The 17,150-nt window shown below is 42.9% G+C and overlaps 1 protein-coding gene across 1 annotated transcript in view; it reads left to right on the top strand.

Moving 5' to 3' along the window:
- LOC129724846 (growth hormone secretagogue receptor type 1-like) overlaps positions 1 to 17,150 on the top strand; it is a 74,694-nt gene that overhangs the window by 43,043 nt on the left and 14,501 nt on the right. The gene's annotated exons all lie outside the window — the stretch shown is intronic.

The raw sequence follows: 17,150 nt of genomic DNA, 5'->3' as shown, positions 1-17,150 counted from the left end.
TCATCCGGAAGTCGCCATCTTAGAAATAAGAATAGCATCTGAGGTTGATTTCTGGCCTATACTTTCATTAATACATACGTAATAATAATGGCAAAAGAGGAGATTGTTCCTATAATTTTTACCATTCAAAAATGTGTAGTAACAATGTAGATGAAGAGCCCAGTCTAGTTCGAATATACGTCACTGCAATAAATTACGAAACACACACTTTTGTGAAGAATTCAGATGCCAATCGTTTCTATTTTCCATTATTAATACGTATGCATCATATAAACTTTCTATATGGCATTAATTCTACAAAGAAAGCTCCATAACCGCAAGGTTAGAGAGTTCGATTTGACAAGCGGGTGGTCGTGGGTTCGAATCTTAGTAGATTCAGGCCACTTCGGTTGTCAAAGTACTTTAATATTATTCTCAAGCTCCCCACCACATATCCCTCTGCCAAGCCGGATTCTACAGTACTTATATTGATCTTATAATAAAACTGGTCTGAGTAACGTATTCAATCAGTGATGGAAATGAATGGAATATGATGCAATCGTCGTTTAATCTCGATCTGCACAGATTCTGCGTGTTACAGACTGCGACTAAACTTGAATCCTCTCAACCCATAATGAAATGATGGTATGGTGCATCAGCTCTCAGAAGCGATTCGCTCGTTGTGTTTGTTTCTCCATACGCCCATCGTTAGGGGAAGAGAGGATAGCAACAGGAGAATATCCATTCCGCGTCGAACACTCGACAGAAACGGACGTGCAAAGTGGTCGTTCTATTACAATCCGGTCCGTGTGTACGAGTGGCCAAACAAAAGAGTGTGTTATTCGCGCTAAAGGCCAACTAGATTGTGAGTTGTGTCGATACGTTCTGTACCCGGCTCACAACTTTGGCTGTATTGGTGCAAAATACCAGCTGCAGTTTTGATCTGTGCACAGTGAATAGATCTTTCTAATTCAAGGCCATCAGTTTACAGTCGAGTCGTGTCGCTGTGCTGAGTGATCTCACACCCGGCTCACTGCTGGTGGCTGTATTGGTGCTGCTGTACTGGTGCTGCTGGCTGCTTTGGGTGCAGCTTCGAACGATCGGACAACCACTGCTGGAAGGAAGAAGTAAAGAGGTACGTGTTCTTGTCGGCGCTAGTGCGCTAGTGCGCTACATTTAGCGCGATGGATATAGATCCCTCGCCTCCCGTGCCACCATCCCCGAATCCCCCTGACCCTGACCCTTCTGTTACCCCCTCCCCTGTTCATTCTCCAGTCCCCCCTCGCCCCAGGCTTTACCCGGACGGATCTCAACAGGGCAGCTATACTGTTTATTTTCGTCCAAAGGCAGGAGTGAATTCAAAGCGATTAAACATACTGCAAATTTCAAAAGACCTGACGAAGGGGTACAAGGCTGTGACCGAAATTTCCAAGGTCCGACCTAACAAGCTCCGTGTCGTGGTCAGTGATCTGGCACAGGCCAATGCTATCGCTTGCTCTGAGCTCTTCACACGCGAGTATCGCGTTTACATACCCGCACGAGACGTGGAGATCGACGGTGTCATAACCGATTCGAGTCTGTCTGTCGAGTGTATCCTTAAAAGCGCAACCGGTTGCTTCAAAAATACCGAAACACAGGCGAAGATTTTGGATTGTAAGCAATTGCGGTCCATGTCTCTCGTCGGCGGTAAAAAAGTTTACACTCCGTCAGACTCGTTTCGCGTTACGTTTGCCGGATCTGCACTCCCTAGCCACGTATCAATCGACCGGGTTCGTCTGCCTGTGCGATTGTATGTACCCCGTGTTATGAATTGCACCAATTGCAAGCAGTTAGGCCACACAGCCGCCTACTGCTGCAATAAGGCACGATGTAGCAAGTGTGGGGAGACTCATGCGGAAGATTCTTGCAGTGTTAATGCTGAAAAATGTATTCACTGTGGGGAAAACCAGCATGAGCTCTCCACATGCCCGGTGTACATGCAGCGCAGAGATAAAATCAAGCGGTCACTTAAGGAGCGTTCAAAGCGTTCTTACGCTGAGATGCTGAAGAAGACCGTGACCACTTCTACCATAACATCGAACCCCTTTGATCTGTTGCCCTCTGATGAAACCGATTCTGACGATTCATCAGCGGGAACATCTTATGCCAATCCTGGGGAGTCTAGGAAGAGGAAAAATGTTTCTTCTCCTAAGCTTCCCCGTAAAGGTCCTAAGATTTCCCAAAGTGTAATGAAAAGTACGAACAAACCAAACAGTGCTGCGGAAAAACCGAAGCAAACTCCTCCTGGGCTTGCAAATTTAAAGTCCCAGAAGGAGTTACCAGCACTGCCAGGAACATCTAAAACCCCAGTTGTTCCTTTTGCACATCCAGTTGATGAAACAAACTCTGGACTAGTGAAATTTTCTGACATTGTGGACTGGATTTTTGAAAATTTCAATGTACCCGATCCAATTAAAATTTTTCTTACAGCATTCCTCCCAACAGTTAGATCATTTTTGAAGCAGTTGACTGCCCAATGGCCCCTCCTTGCAGCGATTGTATCCTTCGATGCCTAATTCAACTGCGTATATTAAGGATTCTATCTCTGTCTTACAGTGGAATTGTAGAAGTATTTTACCAAAAATTGATTCGTTTAAAGTTTTGATAAATAAAAACAAATGCGATGCATTTTCCCTTTGTGAAACTTGGCTTACTTCAAATATTGATCTCAACTTCCATGATTTTAATATTATTCGCCTTGATCGAGACACCCCATATGGAGGAGTACTTTTAGGGATTAAAAAGTGCTATTCTTTCTATCGTATTAACCTCCCCTCGATTCCAGGCATCGAAGTTGTCGCATGTCAAATGACAATACAAGGTAAAGAGCTTTGTATTGCCTCAATATATATTCCTCCCAGAGCACAGGTTGGGCAACGGCTGCTCTTTGATTTAATAGAACTTCTTCCCTCGCCACGTTTGATTTTGGGAGACTTCAACTCTCATGGCGTGGCTTGGGGTTCCCCATACAATGATAGCCGCTCCTCTTTAATCTATAACCTTTGCGATGACTTCGACATGACTATTTTAAACAACGGTGAAATGACACGTATCCCGAAACCTCCAGCGCGCCCAAGCGCTTTGGATCTATCCTTATGTTCGACGTCGCTACGGTTGGATTGCACATGGAAGGTAATCCTTGATCCTCACGGTAGCGACCATTTGCCTATTCTTATTTCAATTAATAACGGGTCAACTCGCATGCGACCAATTGACATTCCGTATGACCTCACACGGAATGTCGATTGGAAGTTATACGAGGAAATGATTTCAAAAGCGGTCGAGTCGATTCAACATCATCCACCACTTGAAGAATACAACCTCCTCGCGGGCTTGATTCTCGACGCCGCGTTGCAAGCCCAAACGAAGAAATATCCCGGCGTAACGATCAAAGAACGGCCTCCCACTCCGTGGTGGGACCAAGAGTGCTCCGATGTCTACACGCAAAGATCCGACGCGTATCTGACCTTCCGGGATACAGACGATGCCGACGACTTTAAACGTTATTCGGAGCTTGATACCAAGTTTAAAAGCTTGACTAAGGCAAAGAAACGCGGATATTGGCGTCGGTTCGTAAACGAGACGTCGAGGGAGACATCAATGAGCACTCTTTGGAACACAGCCCGAATAATGCGGAATCGCGTAACGGTCAACGAAAGCGAGGAGTCCTCAAGTCGGTGGATATTTGATTTTGCCAGGAAAGTATGTCCGGACTCTGTTCCTGAGCAAAACATTGTTCGCGATGCGTCTCCGGGCCACGACGCGATTGAATCACCTTTTACGATGGCAGAATTTTCAGTTGCCCTCCTGTCCTGTAACAATAACGCGCCTGGGTTAGATAGAATCAAATTCAACTTGTTGAAGAATCTACCCGGCAATGCCAAGAGGCGCTTGTTGAACTTGTTCAATAAGTTCCTGGAGCAAAACATTGTACCGCAGGATTGGAGGCAAGTGAAGGTGATCGCCATCCAAAAACCAGGGAAACCAGCTTCTGATCACAACTCTTATAGGCCGATTGCAATGCTATCCTGTATCCGGAAATTGATGGAAAAAATGATACTCCGTCGTTTAAACCATTGGGTCGAATCAAATGGTCTACTATCAGATACTCAATTTGGCTTCCGCCGTGCCAAAAGGACGAATGATTGTCTTGCGTTGCTTTCAACAGATATTCAGCTGGCGTATGCTCGCAAAGAACAAATGGCGTCTGCGTTCTTGGACATTAAGGGGGCTTTTGATTCCGTTTCTATTGACATTCTTTCGGCTAAACTTCACCGACAAGGATTTTCTCCAATTTTGAACAATTTTTTGCACAATTTGTTGTCCGAAAAGCACATGCATTTTACGCACGGCGATTTGGCAACTTTTCGCATTAGCTACATGGGTCTTCCCCAGGGCTCATGTTTAAGCCCCCTTCTTTACAACTTTTATGTAAATGACATCGACGAATGTCTGGCAAACTCATGCACGATAAGACAACTTGCAGACGACAGTGTAATCTCTGTTACAGGAGCCAAAGCTGCCGATTTGCAAGGACCATTGCAAGATACCTTGGACAATTTGTCTGCTTGGGCTTTACAGCTAGGTATCGAATTCTCTCCGGAGAAGACTGAGATAGTAGTTTTTTCTAGGAAGCATGAACCTGCTCAGCTTCAAACACAATTAATGGGTAAAACGATTTCTCAGGTTTTGGTACACAAATATCTTGGTGTCTGGTTCGACTCTAAAAGCACCTGGGGTTGTCACGTGAGGTATCTGATGAAAAAATGTCAACAAAGAGTGAATTTTCTTCGTACAATAACCGGACAATGGTGGGGAGCCCACCCAGGAGACCTTATAAGGCTTTACCAAACAACGATACTGTCTGTTATTGAGTACGGGTGTTTCTGCTTCTGCTCCGCAGCAAACACACATTTGATCAAACTGGAGCGAATACAATATCGTTGTTTGCGTATCGCCTTAGGTTGCATGCAGTCGACCCATACGATGAGTTTGGAGGTCTTAGCTGGAGTACTACCATTGAAAAACCGCTTCTGGAGCCTGTCTTCTCGTATTCTTATCAAATGTGAGGTCTTGAACCGTCCCGTGATTGAAAATTTTGAAAGGTTAATCGAACTTCATTCTCAAACCCGTTTTATGACATTGTATTTCAATCACATGTCCCAAAATATTAACTCTTCTTCGAATATTCCAAATCGTGTCGACTTATCAAATACTTCTGATTCTACTGTGTTTTTCGATACATCCATGATAGAAGAAACTCGTGGAATCCCGGATCATTTACGCGTGCAGCAGATCCCTAAAAAATTTTCCAATAAATATCGAAACATCAACTGCGACAATATGTACTACACTGACGGATCACTTCTTGATGGGCCCACTGGCTTCGGTATCTTCAATAACAATTTAACCGTCTCCCATAAGCTCGATAATCCTGCTTCTGTTTACGTCGCAGAGTTAGCTGCAATTCAGTACACCCTAGGGATTATCGAAAAAATGCCCACGGACCATTATTTCATCTTTACGGACAGTCTCAGTTCCATTGAGGCTCTCTGATCGATGAAAGATGTTAAGCACTCTCCGTATTTCCTGGGGAAAATACGGGAACATCTGAGTGCTTTATCCGAAAAATCTACTCAGATTACCTTAGCGTGGGTCCCTTCTCACTGCTCGATACCGGGTAATGAGAAAGCGGACTTCTTGGCTAAGGTGGGCGCAACAAACGGTGATATTTATGAAAGACCAATTGCCTTTAATGAATTTTTCGCATTTGTACGTCAGAATACGATCATCAGTTGGCAAAATTCTTGGACCAAGGGGCAACTGGGAAGGTGGTTACATTCCATAATCCCCAAGGTATCGACGAACCCGTGGTTCAAGGGGTTGGATGTAGGTCGGGATTTCATTTGCGTGATGTCCCGGCTTATGTCCAATCACTATAGATTTGACGCGCATCTCCGTCGTGTTGGGCTCGGGGAGAGCGGTATCTGTGCCTGTGGTGAAGGTTATCACGACATAGAGCACGTTGTTTGGTCATGCCCTGTACACCGTGACGCCAGGTCTAGATTAATAGCTTCCCTGCAGGCCGAAGGTAGGCAGCCGGCTGTTCCTGTTCGTGATGTCTTGGCGAGCCGTGACCTATCCTACATGTCCCTTATATACGTTTCCCTGAAATCCATCCACGCCCCAGTTTAGTCCTATCCCCTTCCGCCTACATCCAACCAAACGACAAGAACACGTTAAGACCCCGGATCCGGAAACAGCAACTAGACCCGCACGATACTCTCAGGCCCCGAGGGAGACAACCCAATATGCCAGTCCGTAATATCTTGGCCCAGCAGCGGGACATATTCAATATGCTGCTTACCTATGGCGATGGAAAACCATCAAACAACAAATCAGTGCTTTTCATGCAAAACATTCTAGCTTAAGTTACATTTAGTTTCAGCTCGTAGTCGGCAGCGAGGATAAAAAATTTGCTTTTAGTTATTAAGATACTTTATAAAGTAAGCTACCAGATATAATTGGCGCCGTTAAACATTGAATTATATTTGTGCCGTGTCAAATAAACTATAGATGAGGAAAAAAAAAAACAGGAGAATATCATGTCGACTAAATAGCAGCAGAGGTATAGTGCGGTGAGAGGTGAGCAGTGTGGTGGAAGGGCTTCGGCTGCGGTTGAGTTGACCGAAAGTAGGAGAGCATCTACACTAAGGTCGCTTTTTACGCGGTTTTTTTTTACGTTGATTCCGGAATTTACGCGGTTTTTATTACGCGGCACATATTCTTCGCGTAAAAAGCGACTTTAGTGTACTGTCATTTTCTTTCGTTTTCTGACAAAAAATCTTATTCATTACTCAAAAGTGCCTTGCCCCCTAAAGTTGGTGCCTATGAACACGATCTATTCGCTTTGTGTAACTGGGATGAATAACTCCATATACCGAGTTGTGCACAGGGAATTGTAATTATGGTGCAATATTGACTCACAGAACGCAGTTTCGTTAAGACTCCTTCCTCTTGACATAATGAATCCATCTTAGAATTAACCTGAAACGGAAAGGTTAAACCTCACACACAAGCATGGACATAAATGACAAGCCAATGACATCCAGTTACTTTAACAGTGATACTATCAATAATATGAAGTACGAAGTATAGAAAACACCTGGGTAATAAATTAAGTGTTTTTTAGTTGCAGTGATGCAGAGAGAAAAAAATCCTACGAAAATTGGGAAATACATTTAAAAGCCTATTCTTTACATTTTATACAGCTCGTTTCCTAAGACATTACGCCCCCAAAAACGTACATGTATACTATTTTTCCTGTGAATAAAAATCGACAAGAGAAAAAAATGCGGCGCTAATGTTCAAATCGGAAAACATTAAAGATTATAACTATTTAACCGTCTCTAGGAATTTTGGAGCCGCTTGCCATCGTTAAAATGCGTCTAAAGTTTCCGCCCGCTCCAACGCCAACGTTAACCCTGCGCCTCCTTTCACTGTTGATTTGATGGAGACGCCTAGTTAAAAAAAGCAAAGCGTTCTAGGTAACGAGTTCAAATGAAAATTTATCTTGTTACCGATCGCATTGAAGCAAGAAAATGTTTCATCAAGATCACTGCATCCGGGTAAAGGAAAAGAGAGAGAGAGAGAGAGAGAGAGAGAGAGAGAGAGAGAGAAAAGAAGAGAGGGGGATCAAGGATTGGGAAATTAGAAATAGACGTTGAGGAAGATGAATAGAGCTCGAACCTTAAGATTGACAAGACAGAGAAGCTCGAAACGTCCCTAGAAAGAAAATGGGGAGGTGCCACGGTCGAGGTTCGTATCGTCTCTCTCTCCCTCCTGCATGTCATTGAAGGGCCCCAACGCGTCGTGGTGATCGGTACCACAACATGAAACGTGAAATTCGGAATAAAGATGTAAAATGAATCTAAACCTTCAATATTAAAATAAGAGCCAATCCTTTTTCTGCTAGTCTTTTGTTGGTCCGCTTTACCTAATCGAGATCGGTTTGTATTGCATTGGCTTCTCACACTTACAATCTCGAAAGCTATATTCTAGAGAAAAAATTTTATACAAAATGTTTTTACATATGATGAGGCGGTTATTTTTATGTTAGGTATCAGGAGAGACCAAAATTTTCAATGAAATCAAATATTTAACTTTCGTATCTTTGTAGGTCGAATGAAACATTGTTGTACAATGTTGTAGCTCCGTGAATTTGGAGCTACCGTGAAACGGGGCGAATAGAAACAGTCTGCAATATATCTTGCAGTGTACAAAAAATACTATAATATATAGAATGAATATAAAAGTTTTAAAACATGGGTCTTGCATCCCTTTATTAAGGGTGTAACGTCCATTTTGATAAAATGAGTAATTCATTGTTTTATTGAAAAAAAAGTTGCATTTTTCTATTAACCCCGCAATGGGGCGAATAGAAACACTCGCCAATAAAATACGTTTTCCTTGTTCTGATAGAAAATTCTAGTTTTAATTTGAAGAAAACAGAACAATTGCATCATATTTATTGATATGAGAGGTAAGAAAACGATATAAAATATCAAAATAGTGGGAATGTTCGGTTTATTACTTCATGTTTGTTATCTTATGAATGAATAACTTCTATTAGAGTCCTTATTAGGAACAGAAAGACTCGGGGCTGGGTCAAGCATTTCCACCGGTCTGGCATCTTCCGGTGTTTCATCTAGGACACGACATCCGGGAACATTTTGTGGAACTGAAACCTTGATTCATATCTCTCGGGTCAGTCCATGTCGAGCATCATGCAGCAGATAAATCAGACTTTCATCGCGTTTTTGGAAACTAGCGTGGTTGTCTACTGGATTGAAGTCTAAAGGTAACATCCGATTTATCACAGAGTAGTTGATTCTATATTTCGTAACCGCTTGACAAGAAAACAGTTTTTTTTGCGTAAAATCTCAACAGCAACAGGCGGAGCGAATACGTTTTTGGACTTTTTTGTTGGTGAGTCCTGACCATGATGGGCTGAAAATGCGCAAAGCATGTTCCAGGCATCATTTTAAATATAAAACATTATAGCATTTCTCAAATCCACATGTTTTGGTACAAAAAAAATAGCCGCTACGGCGTTGTTTCTATTCGCCCCGTTAATCTGAGAACCACGAGTTTCCCATGACACGTAGGTAACGTGGTGATGAATACCTAACGGCAATCCTTTAATTCACCGTAAAAACTTGAAATGCTTAACTACCGACCCAGTATATCACACGAACAAGTTCTAAGTGAAGCAGAATGGTTTCCACAGACAAAGTTTTTGGTACTCGGAAACGTTCAGAATTTGAACCCCCATTTTACATTTTTTTAAGCAAACCGAAAGTAGTGCTGCTAACCCAAAAATGGGTTTGCAGGACTTGTTTACTATTGAACTATCCAAGAACATATTTATTGCATAGTTTTTAAATGTAATCGAAGACTTAAAATCGCATTTTTCAAGTTCGGAAGTTTTGTTTCTATTCGCCCCACTGTTTCTATTAGCCCCGTTTTACGGTACTAATTTGTAATAACGTAGAAATAACCGTCTAACCATATGTACAGACATTGTAAAAAAAATTTTTGGTGGAATATTATTATTCAGGTCTTGACACAAATTTGAACGCTGTGCAGTTTTTAACTAGGCGTCTCTATTAAATCAATATGAAAAGGGAGCGCAGGGTTAATGTTCTCGTTGGAGTGGGTGGAAACTTTTGACGCACATTAACGATGGTTATATGCTTTGTTTTCTCCAGTTTGGGCTGTGTTGACCAGTGTACCAATCCAGTTGCACCACGCATAGCCATTTGTTCTTGCGCTGGTCAACAATTGTCAAAAACTTTGTAAACGCATGGAAAGAATATACAGTTTTGTTTTGATTCTGCATCACCCCGGAAGAAGAACCTTCTTAGATGCCTTAGATCCGGAACAATCGATTTAAAGACTATCCACGCCATTCTATTGGTTGTGTGTTGGTGTTAAAAAGCCAGCGCATTTTGCCTGTCTGTTGGTACGCAATTTGACCCTTTCTTGAGGTGCGTTCTGTACACACACATGCATTTTTTTTCCTCAAACGTAACTAAATCAATCTAGTGCGTTTCCTGAATTTGTTGCTGCATCGATGCCTGATACATTTTATGTCGACATGTTTTCCAAGTTTTCCTTCACCGTAACATATTATATCGATGGCGCATTTTGTTTCGACTTTTTTCATTTTTTTGTCGTGCTGATAAAAATAAACTTTATGCAAACTCCTGGGAATAAAAATTACAGAGAACTGTTATACAGAATACACCTCACCTGGATGCATAAAAAGCTACACATTGTTACTGCTATAAGCCGCATAAAGTTGTTTACTCGCTTAGATGATGAAAATACGGACCTTTTAACGACGAAATAAGGAATACATCTTAACCATATAATCCATCGTGCTCCTTCAGACATCGACAGAGAGGAGACGAATTTATGTGTATCAATTCTGCTTTGACTCAACCGGCTATGTTTTGATCCACTAAAGGTAACTAACTCTACATTATGAATAATGTAACACTAAAAAATAATACCTGCAATGATCGAAATATTCCTGAATGTCAGACTCTGTTTTGTTTTCACCACACGAAGCAATATAAGTGGGCTAAGGTCTCTTAGAAGACAATTGCTTCTGTGTTGATTTTGTACACAATATCTCTTAACCCTCTTTAACGTACCTTTTCCTGACGAGACACATTAATGTATGCGAGTAATGCCTACAAACGTTCTATTGAAAGCTTGTATGCCCGGAAGGGTACTATGAATGTTGGAAAGCAATTTTAGGTAGGCATACAATTTGAGCGTTCGCAAGTTACACAGTTATGGGTAATATAAATGCTACACAGAATTGTTTTCCGAAATACCATCTCCTACCGGATCTATTTTGGAATTTATAAGAATGTTTCCTCCAGCAAATTGTATGCAACAGGTTTTTTCTTTCGTTTAGTTTCTCAGTTACAACTTTTCTTCGATTTCAACTCTTTAGGAAATTTACAAGTTTCACGAAAAGTTGAGTGTATGATTATGATGATGCATGAAATGCTCCAACGTTCCAATCGTGAACAATACACATTAAAGTGGTTTGTCTATGAGATAAAGTGGCATTTTTTACGACTACATACTTCGCTTTCTTGTTAGTTTTTTAGTCATCTTTTGTAAGAAAGTGTATTGTAAGGTAAATTTTTTGTTTTTGTTTCTGAAGGAAACTGACCAAAAAACGGTCAAGAAAGCAAAATCAAAGCCATCGGCCGGTGTTCAAATTAAACCAACATGATTAAATCTAATTGGTTACGTTCTTTCGCAAGCCTGCTTGTTGTCCCCAGCCGGAACAAGCCAAAAATTGGCGAGAAAAAATATTCAAGACAGCAAAATCAAACGTATTCAAAAGGCATCTCCACCATTATGTGCCGAACACGCATCAGTATAGGACGTGGTTGGTGATCGCTCCGATAGAATATAAAACAAAAGACGCGCGAGCAAGTGTTGGCATTGTTTGCCTGGTCGAGTGAAGGTTCAAGGTCGCCCGCCTTTGTGCAACTGTTTCGCATCGTGGCTGTTTGCTGGTGCGTAAGCCGATTTGGCTGCTAAGTGATTTGTGCTACAGCAGTGGACGAGAATCTCAACACAAAGGAGGAAAAAGAAGAAGCCAACAGTTGACAGCGAGTTGTGTCGCTGTGCTGAGTGATCACACACCCGGCTCGCTGCTGTATTGGTGCTGCTGGCTGTAACGGCTGCAGCTTCGACCGTTCGGACAACCAACCCTGCTGAAAGGAGAAGTAAAGACGTACGTGTTCTGTCGGCGCTAGTGCGCTAGATTTAGCGCGATGGATGTAGATCCCTCGCCTCCCGTGACACCATCCCCGAACCCCTCCGACCCTGTCCCTCCTGCCAACCCTTCCTCTGTTAATTCTCCAGTCCCCCCTCGCCCAAGGCTTTACCCGGACGGATCTCAGGGCAGCTTTACTGTTTTCTTTCGGCCAAAAGCAGGACCGAAATCGAAACCGTTAAACATCCTGCAGATTTCGAAAGACCTGACGGAGGGGTACAAGGCCGTGACCGAAATCTCCAAGGTCAGACCCAACAAGCTCCGTGTCGTGGTCAGCGACCTGGAACAGGCCAACGCTATTGCTCGCTCCGAGCTTTTCACACGCGAGTATCGCGTTTATATACCCGCACGAGACGTGGAGATCGACGGTGTCATAACCGATTCGAGTCTGTCGGTCGAGTCACGACGTAAAAGTAAAGATCATAGATTGCAAGCAATTGCGGTCTGTGTCTCTTGTCAACGGCACAAAAGTGTACACTCCGTCAGACTCGTTTCGTGTTACGTTTGCCGGATCTGCTCTCCCTAGCCACGTCTCGATCGATCGGGTTCGTCTGCCTGTGCGATTGTATGTACCCCGTGTTATGAATTGCACCAATTGCAAGCAGCTAGGCCACACAGCCGCCTACTGCTGCAATAAGGCACGATGTAGCAAGTGTGGAGAAACTCATGCGGACGATTCTTGCAGTGTTAATGCTGAAAAATGTATTCACTGCGGGGAAAATCAGCATGAGCTCTCCACATGCCCGGTGTACATGCAGCGCAGAGATAAAATCAAGCGGTCACTTAAGGAGCGTTCAAAGCGATCTTACGCTGAGATGCTGAAGAAGACCGTGACCACTTCTACCATAACATCGAACCACTTTGATCTGTTGTCCTCTGATGAGTCCGATTCTGACGATTCACCAGCGGGAACAACTTATGCCAATCCTGGGGCGTCTAGAAAGAGAAAAAATATTTCCTCTCCTAAACTTCCCCGAAAAGGTCCTAAGATTTCCCAATGTGAAATGAAAGTTACAAACAAACCAAACAGTGCTGCGGAAAAACCGAAGCAAACTCCTTCTGGGCTTGCAAATTTAAAGTCCCAGAAGGAGTTCCCAGCACTGCCAGGAACATCTAAAACCCCAGTTGTTCCTTTTGCACATCCAGTTGATGAAACAAACTCTGGATTAGTGAAATTTTCTGACATTGTGGACTGGATTTTTGAAAATTTCAATGTACCCGATCCAATTAAAATTTTTCTTACAGCATTCCTCCCAACAGTTAGATCATTTTTGAAGCAGTTGACTGCCCAATGGCCCCTCCTTGCAGCGATTGTATCCTTCGATGCCTAATTCAACTGCGTATATTAAGGATTCTATCTCTGTCTTACAGTGGAATTGTAGAAGTATTTTACCAAAAATTGATTCGTTTAAAGTTTTGATAAATAAAAACAAATGCGATGCATTTTCCCTTTGTGAAACTTGGCTTACTTCAAATATTGATCTCAGCTTCCATGATTTTAATATTATTCGCCTTGATCGAGACACCCCATATGGAGGAGTACTTTTAGGGATTAAAAAGTGCTATTCTTTCTATCGTATTAACCTCCCCTCGATTCCAGGCATCGAAGTTGTCGCATGTCAAATGACAATACAAGGTAAAGAGCTTTGTATTGCCTCAATATATATTCCTCCCAGAGCACAGGTTGGGCAACGGCTGCTCTTTGATTTAATAGAACTTCTTTCCTCGTCACGTTTGATTTTGGGAGACTTCAACTCTCATGGTGTGGCTTGGGGTTCCCCCTACAATGATAACCGCTCCTCTTTAATCTATAACCTTTGCGATGACTTCGACATGACTATTTTGAACAACGGTGAAATGACACGTATCCCAAAACCTCCAGCGCGCCCAAGCGCTTTGGATCTATCCTTATGTTCGACGTCGCTACGGTTGGATTGCACATGGAAGGTAATCCTCGATCCTCACGGTAGCGACCATCTGCCTATTCTTATTTCAATTACTAACGGTTCAACTCGCATGCGACCAATTGACATTCCGTATGACCTCACACGGAATGTCGATTGGAAGTTATACGAGGAAATGATTCCAAAAGCGGTCGAGTCGATTCAACATCACCCACCACTTGAAGAATACAACCTCCTCGCGGGCTTGATTCTCGACGCCGCGTTGCAAGCCCAAACGAAGAAATATCCCGGCGTAACGATCAAAGAACGGCCTCCCACTCCGTGGTGGGACCAAGAGTGCTCCGATGTCTACACGCAAAGATCCGACGCGTATCTGACCTTCCGGGATACAGACGATGCCGACGACTTTAAACGTTATTCGGAGCTTGATACCAAGTTTAAAAGCTTGACTAAGGCAAAGAAACGCGGATATTGGCGTCGGTTCGTAAACGAGACGTCGAGGGAGACATCGATGAGCACTCTTTGGAACACAGCCCGAAGAATGCGGAATCGCGTAACGGTCAACGAAAGCGAGGAGTCTTCAAGTCGGTGGATATTTGATTTTGCCAGGAAAGTATGTCCGGACTCTGTTCCTGAGCAAAACATTGTTCGCGATGCGTCTCCGGGCCACGACGCGATAGAATCACCTTTTGCGATTGCAGAATTTTCAGTTGCCCTCCTGTCCTGTAACAATAACGCGCCTGGGTTAGATAGAATCAAATTCAACTTGTTGAAGAATCTACCCGGCAATGCCAAGAGGCGCTTGTTGAACTTGTTCAATAAGTTCCTGGAGCAAAACATTGTACCGCAGGATTGGAGGCAAGTGAAGGTGATCGCCATCCAAAAACCAGGGAAACCAGCTTCTGATCACAACTTTTATAGGCCGATTGCAATGCTACCCTGTATCCGGAAATTGATGGAAAAAATGATACTCCGTCGTTTAGACCATTGGGTCGAATCAAATGGTCTACTATCAGATACTCAATTTGGCTTCCGCCGTGCCAAAAGGACGAATGATTGTCTTGCGTTGCTTTCAACAGATATTCAGCTGGCGTATGCTCGCAAAGAACAAATGGCGTCTGCGTTCTTGGACATTAAGGGGGCTTTTGATTCCGTTTCTATTGACATTCTTTCGGGTAAACTTCACCGACAAGGATTTTCTCCAATTTTGAACAATTTTTTGCACAATTTGTTGTCCGAAAAGCACATGCATTTTACGCACGGCGATTTGGCAACTTTTCGCATTAGTTACATGGGTCTTCCCCAGGGCTCATCTCATGTTTAAGCCCCCTTCTTTACAACTTTTATGTAAATGACATCGATGAATGTCTGGCAAATTCATGCACGATAAGGCAACTTGCAGACGACAGTGTAATCTCTGTTACAGGAGCCAAAGCTGCCGATTTGCAAGGACCATTGCAAGATACCTTGGACAATTTGTCTGCTTGGGCTTTACAGCTAGGTATCGAATTCTCTCCGGAGAAGACTGAGATAGTAGTTTTTTCTAGGAAGCATGAACCTGCTCAGCTTCAAACACAATTAATGGGTAAAACGATTTCTCAGGTTTTGGTACACAAATATCTTGGTGTCTGGTTCGACTCTAAAAGCACCTGGGGTTGTCACGTGAGGTATCTGATGAAAAAATGTCAACAAAGAGTGAATTTTCTTCGTACAATAACCGGACAATGGTGGGGAGCCCACCCAGGAGACCTTATAAGGCTTTACCAAACAACGATACTGTCTGTTATTGAGTACGGGTGTTTCTGCTTCTGCTCCGCAGCAAACACACATTTGATCAAACTGGAGCGAATACAATATCGTTGTTTGCGTATCGCCTTAGGTTGCATGCAGTCGACCCATACGATGAGTTTGGAGGTCTTAGCTGGAGTACTACCATTGAAAAACCGCTTCTGGAGCCTGTCTTCTCGTATTCTTATCAAATGTGAGGTCTTGAACCGTCCCGTGATTGAAAATTTTGAAAGGTTAATCGAACTTAATTCTCAGACCCGTTTTATGACATTGTATTTCAATCACATGTCCCAAAATATTAACCCTTCTTCGAATATTCCAAATCGTGTCGACTTATTAAATACTTCTGATTCTACTGTGTTTTTCGATACATCCATGATAGAAGAAACTCGTGGAATCCCGGATCATTTACGCGTGCAGCAGATCCCTAAAATTTTTTCCAATAAATATCGAAACATCAACTGCGACAATATGTTCTACACTGACGGATCACTTCTTGATGGGTCCCGCTTCGGTATTTTCAATAACAATTTAACCGTCTCCCATAAGCTCGATAATCCTGCTTCTGTTTACGTCGCAGAAATAGCTGCAATTCAGTACACCCTAGGGATTATCGAAAAAATGCCCACGGACCATTACTTCATCTTTACGGACAGTCTCAGTTCCATTGAGGCTCTCCGATCGATGAAAGATGTTAAGCACTCTCCGTATTTCCTGGGGAAAATACGGGAACATCTGAGTGCTTTATCCGAAAAATCTACTCAGATTACCTTAGCGTGGGTCCCTTCTCACTGCTCAATACCGGGCAATGAGAAAGCGGACTCTTTGGCTAAGGTGGGCGCAACAAACGGTGGAATTTATGAAAGACCAATTGCCTTTAATGAATTTTTCTCATTTGTACGTCAGAATACGATCATCAGTTGGCAAAATGCTTGGACCAGAGGGGAACTGGGAAGGTGGTTACATTCCATAATCCCCAAGGTGTCGACGAACCCGTGGTTCAAGGGGTTGGATGTAGGTCGGGATTTCATTTGCGTGATGTCCCGGCTTATGTCCAATCACTATAGATTTGACGCGCATCTCCGTTGTGTTGGGCTCGGGGAAAGTGGTATCTGTGCCTGTGGTGAGGGTTATCACGACATAGAGCATGTGGTTTGGTCATGCCCTGTACACCGTGACGCCAGGTCTAAATTAATAGCTTCCCTGCAGGCCGAAAGTAGGCAGCCGGCTGTTCCTGTTCGTGATGTCTTGGCGAGCCGTGACCTATCCTACACAGTAAAAAAAATTTACATTTCTTTAAATGCACATAAACGGAGCATTAGAAACCATGTAATATTCCGTGTGGCATTATATTCACATGCAATGTAAATGAATATATTGTTAATTTGCATGCAAATTTATATTCAAAGCTTTAAGTTTACATCACTTAACGTACAGATTTACATGGTTTAAAACGGTTCTGTACAGTGCATTATTGACGATGTGAAATTGTATATGTTTTTCACTTTATGTGCTAGAAACTGCTATATGCATTCATTTGTATTAGCTGTAAATTTCATTTTTTGGTACTG

This window comes from Wyeomyia smithii, chromosome 2 (assembly GCF_029784165.1).
Source record: "Wyeomyia smithii strain HCP4-BCI-WySm-NY-G18 chromosome 2, ASM2978416v1, whole genome shotgun sequence".
NCBI lineage: Eukaryota > Metazoa > Arthropoda > Insecta > Diptera > Culicidae > Wyeomyia > Wyeomyia smithii.
This window is presented reverse-complemented; position numbering and strand designations above follow the sequence as displayed.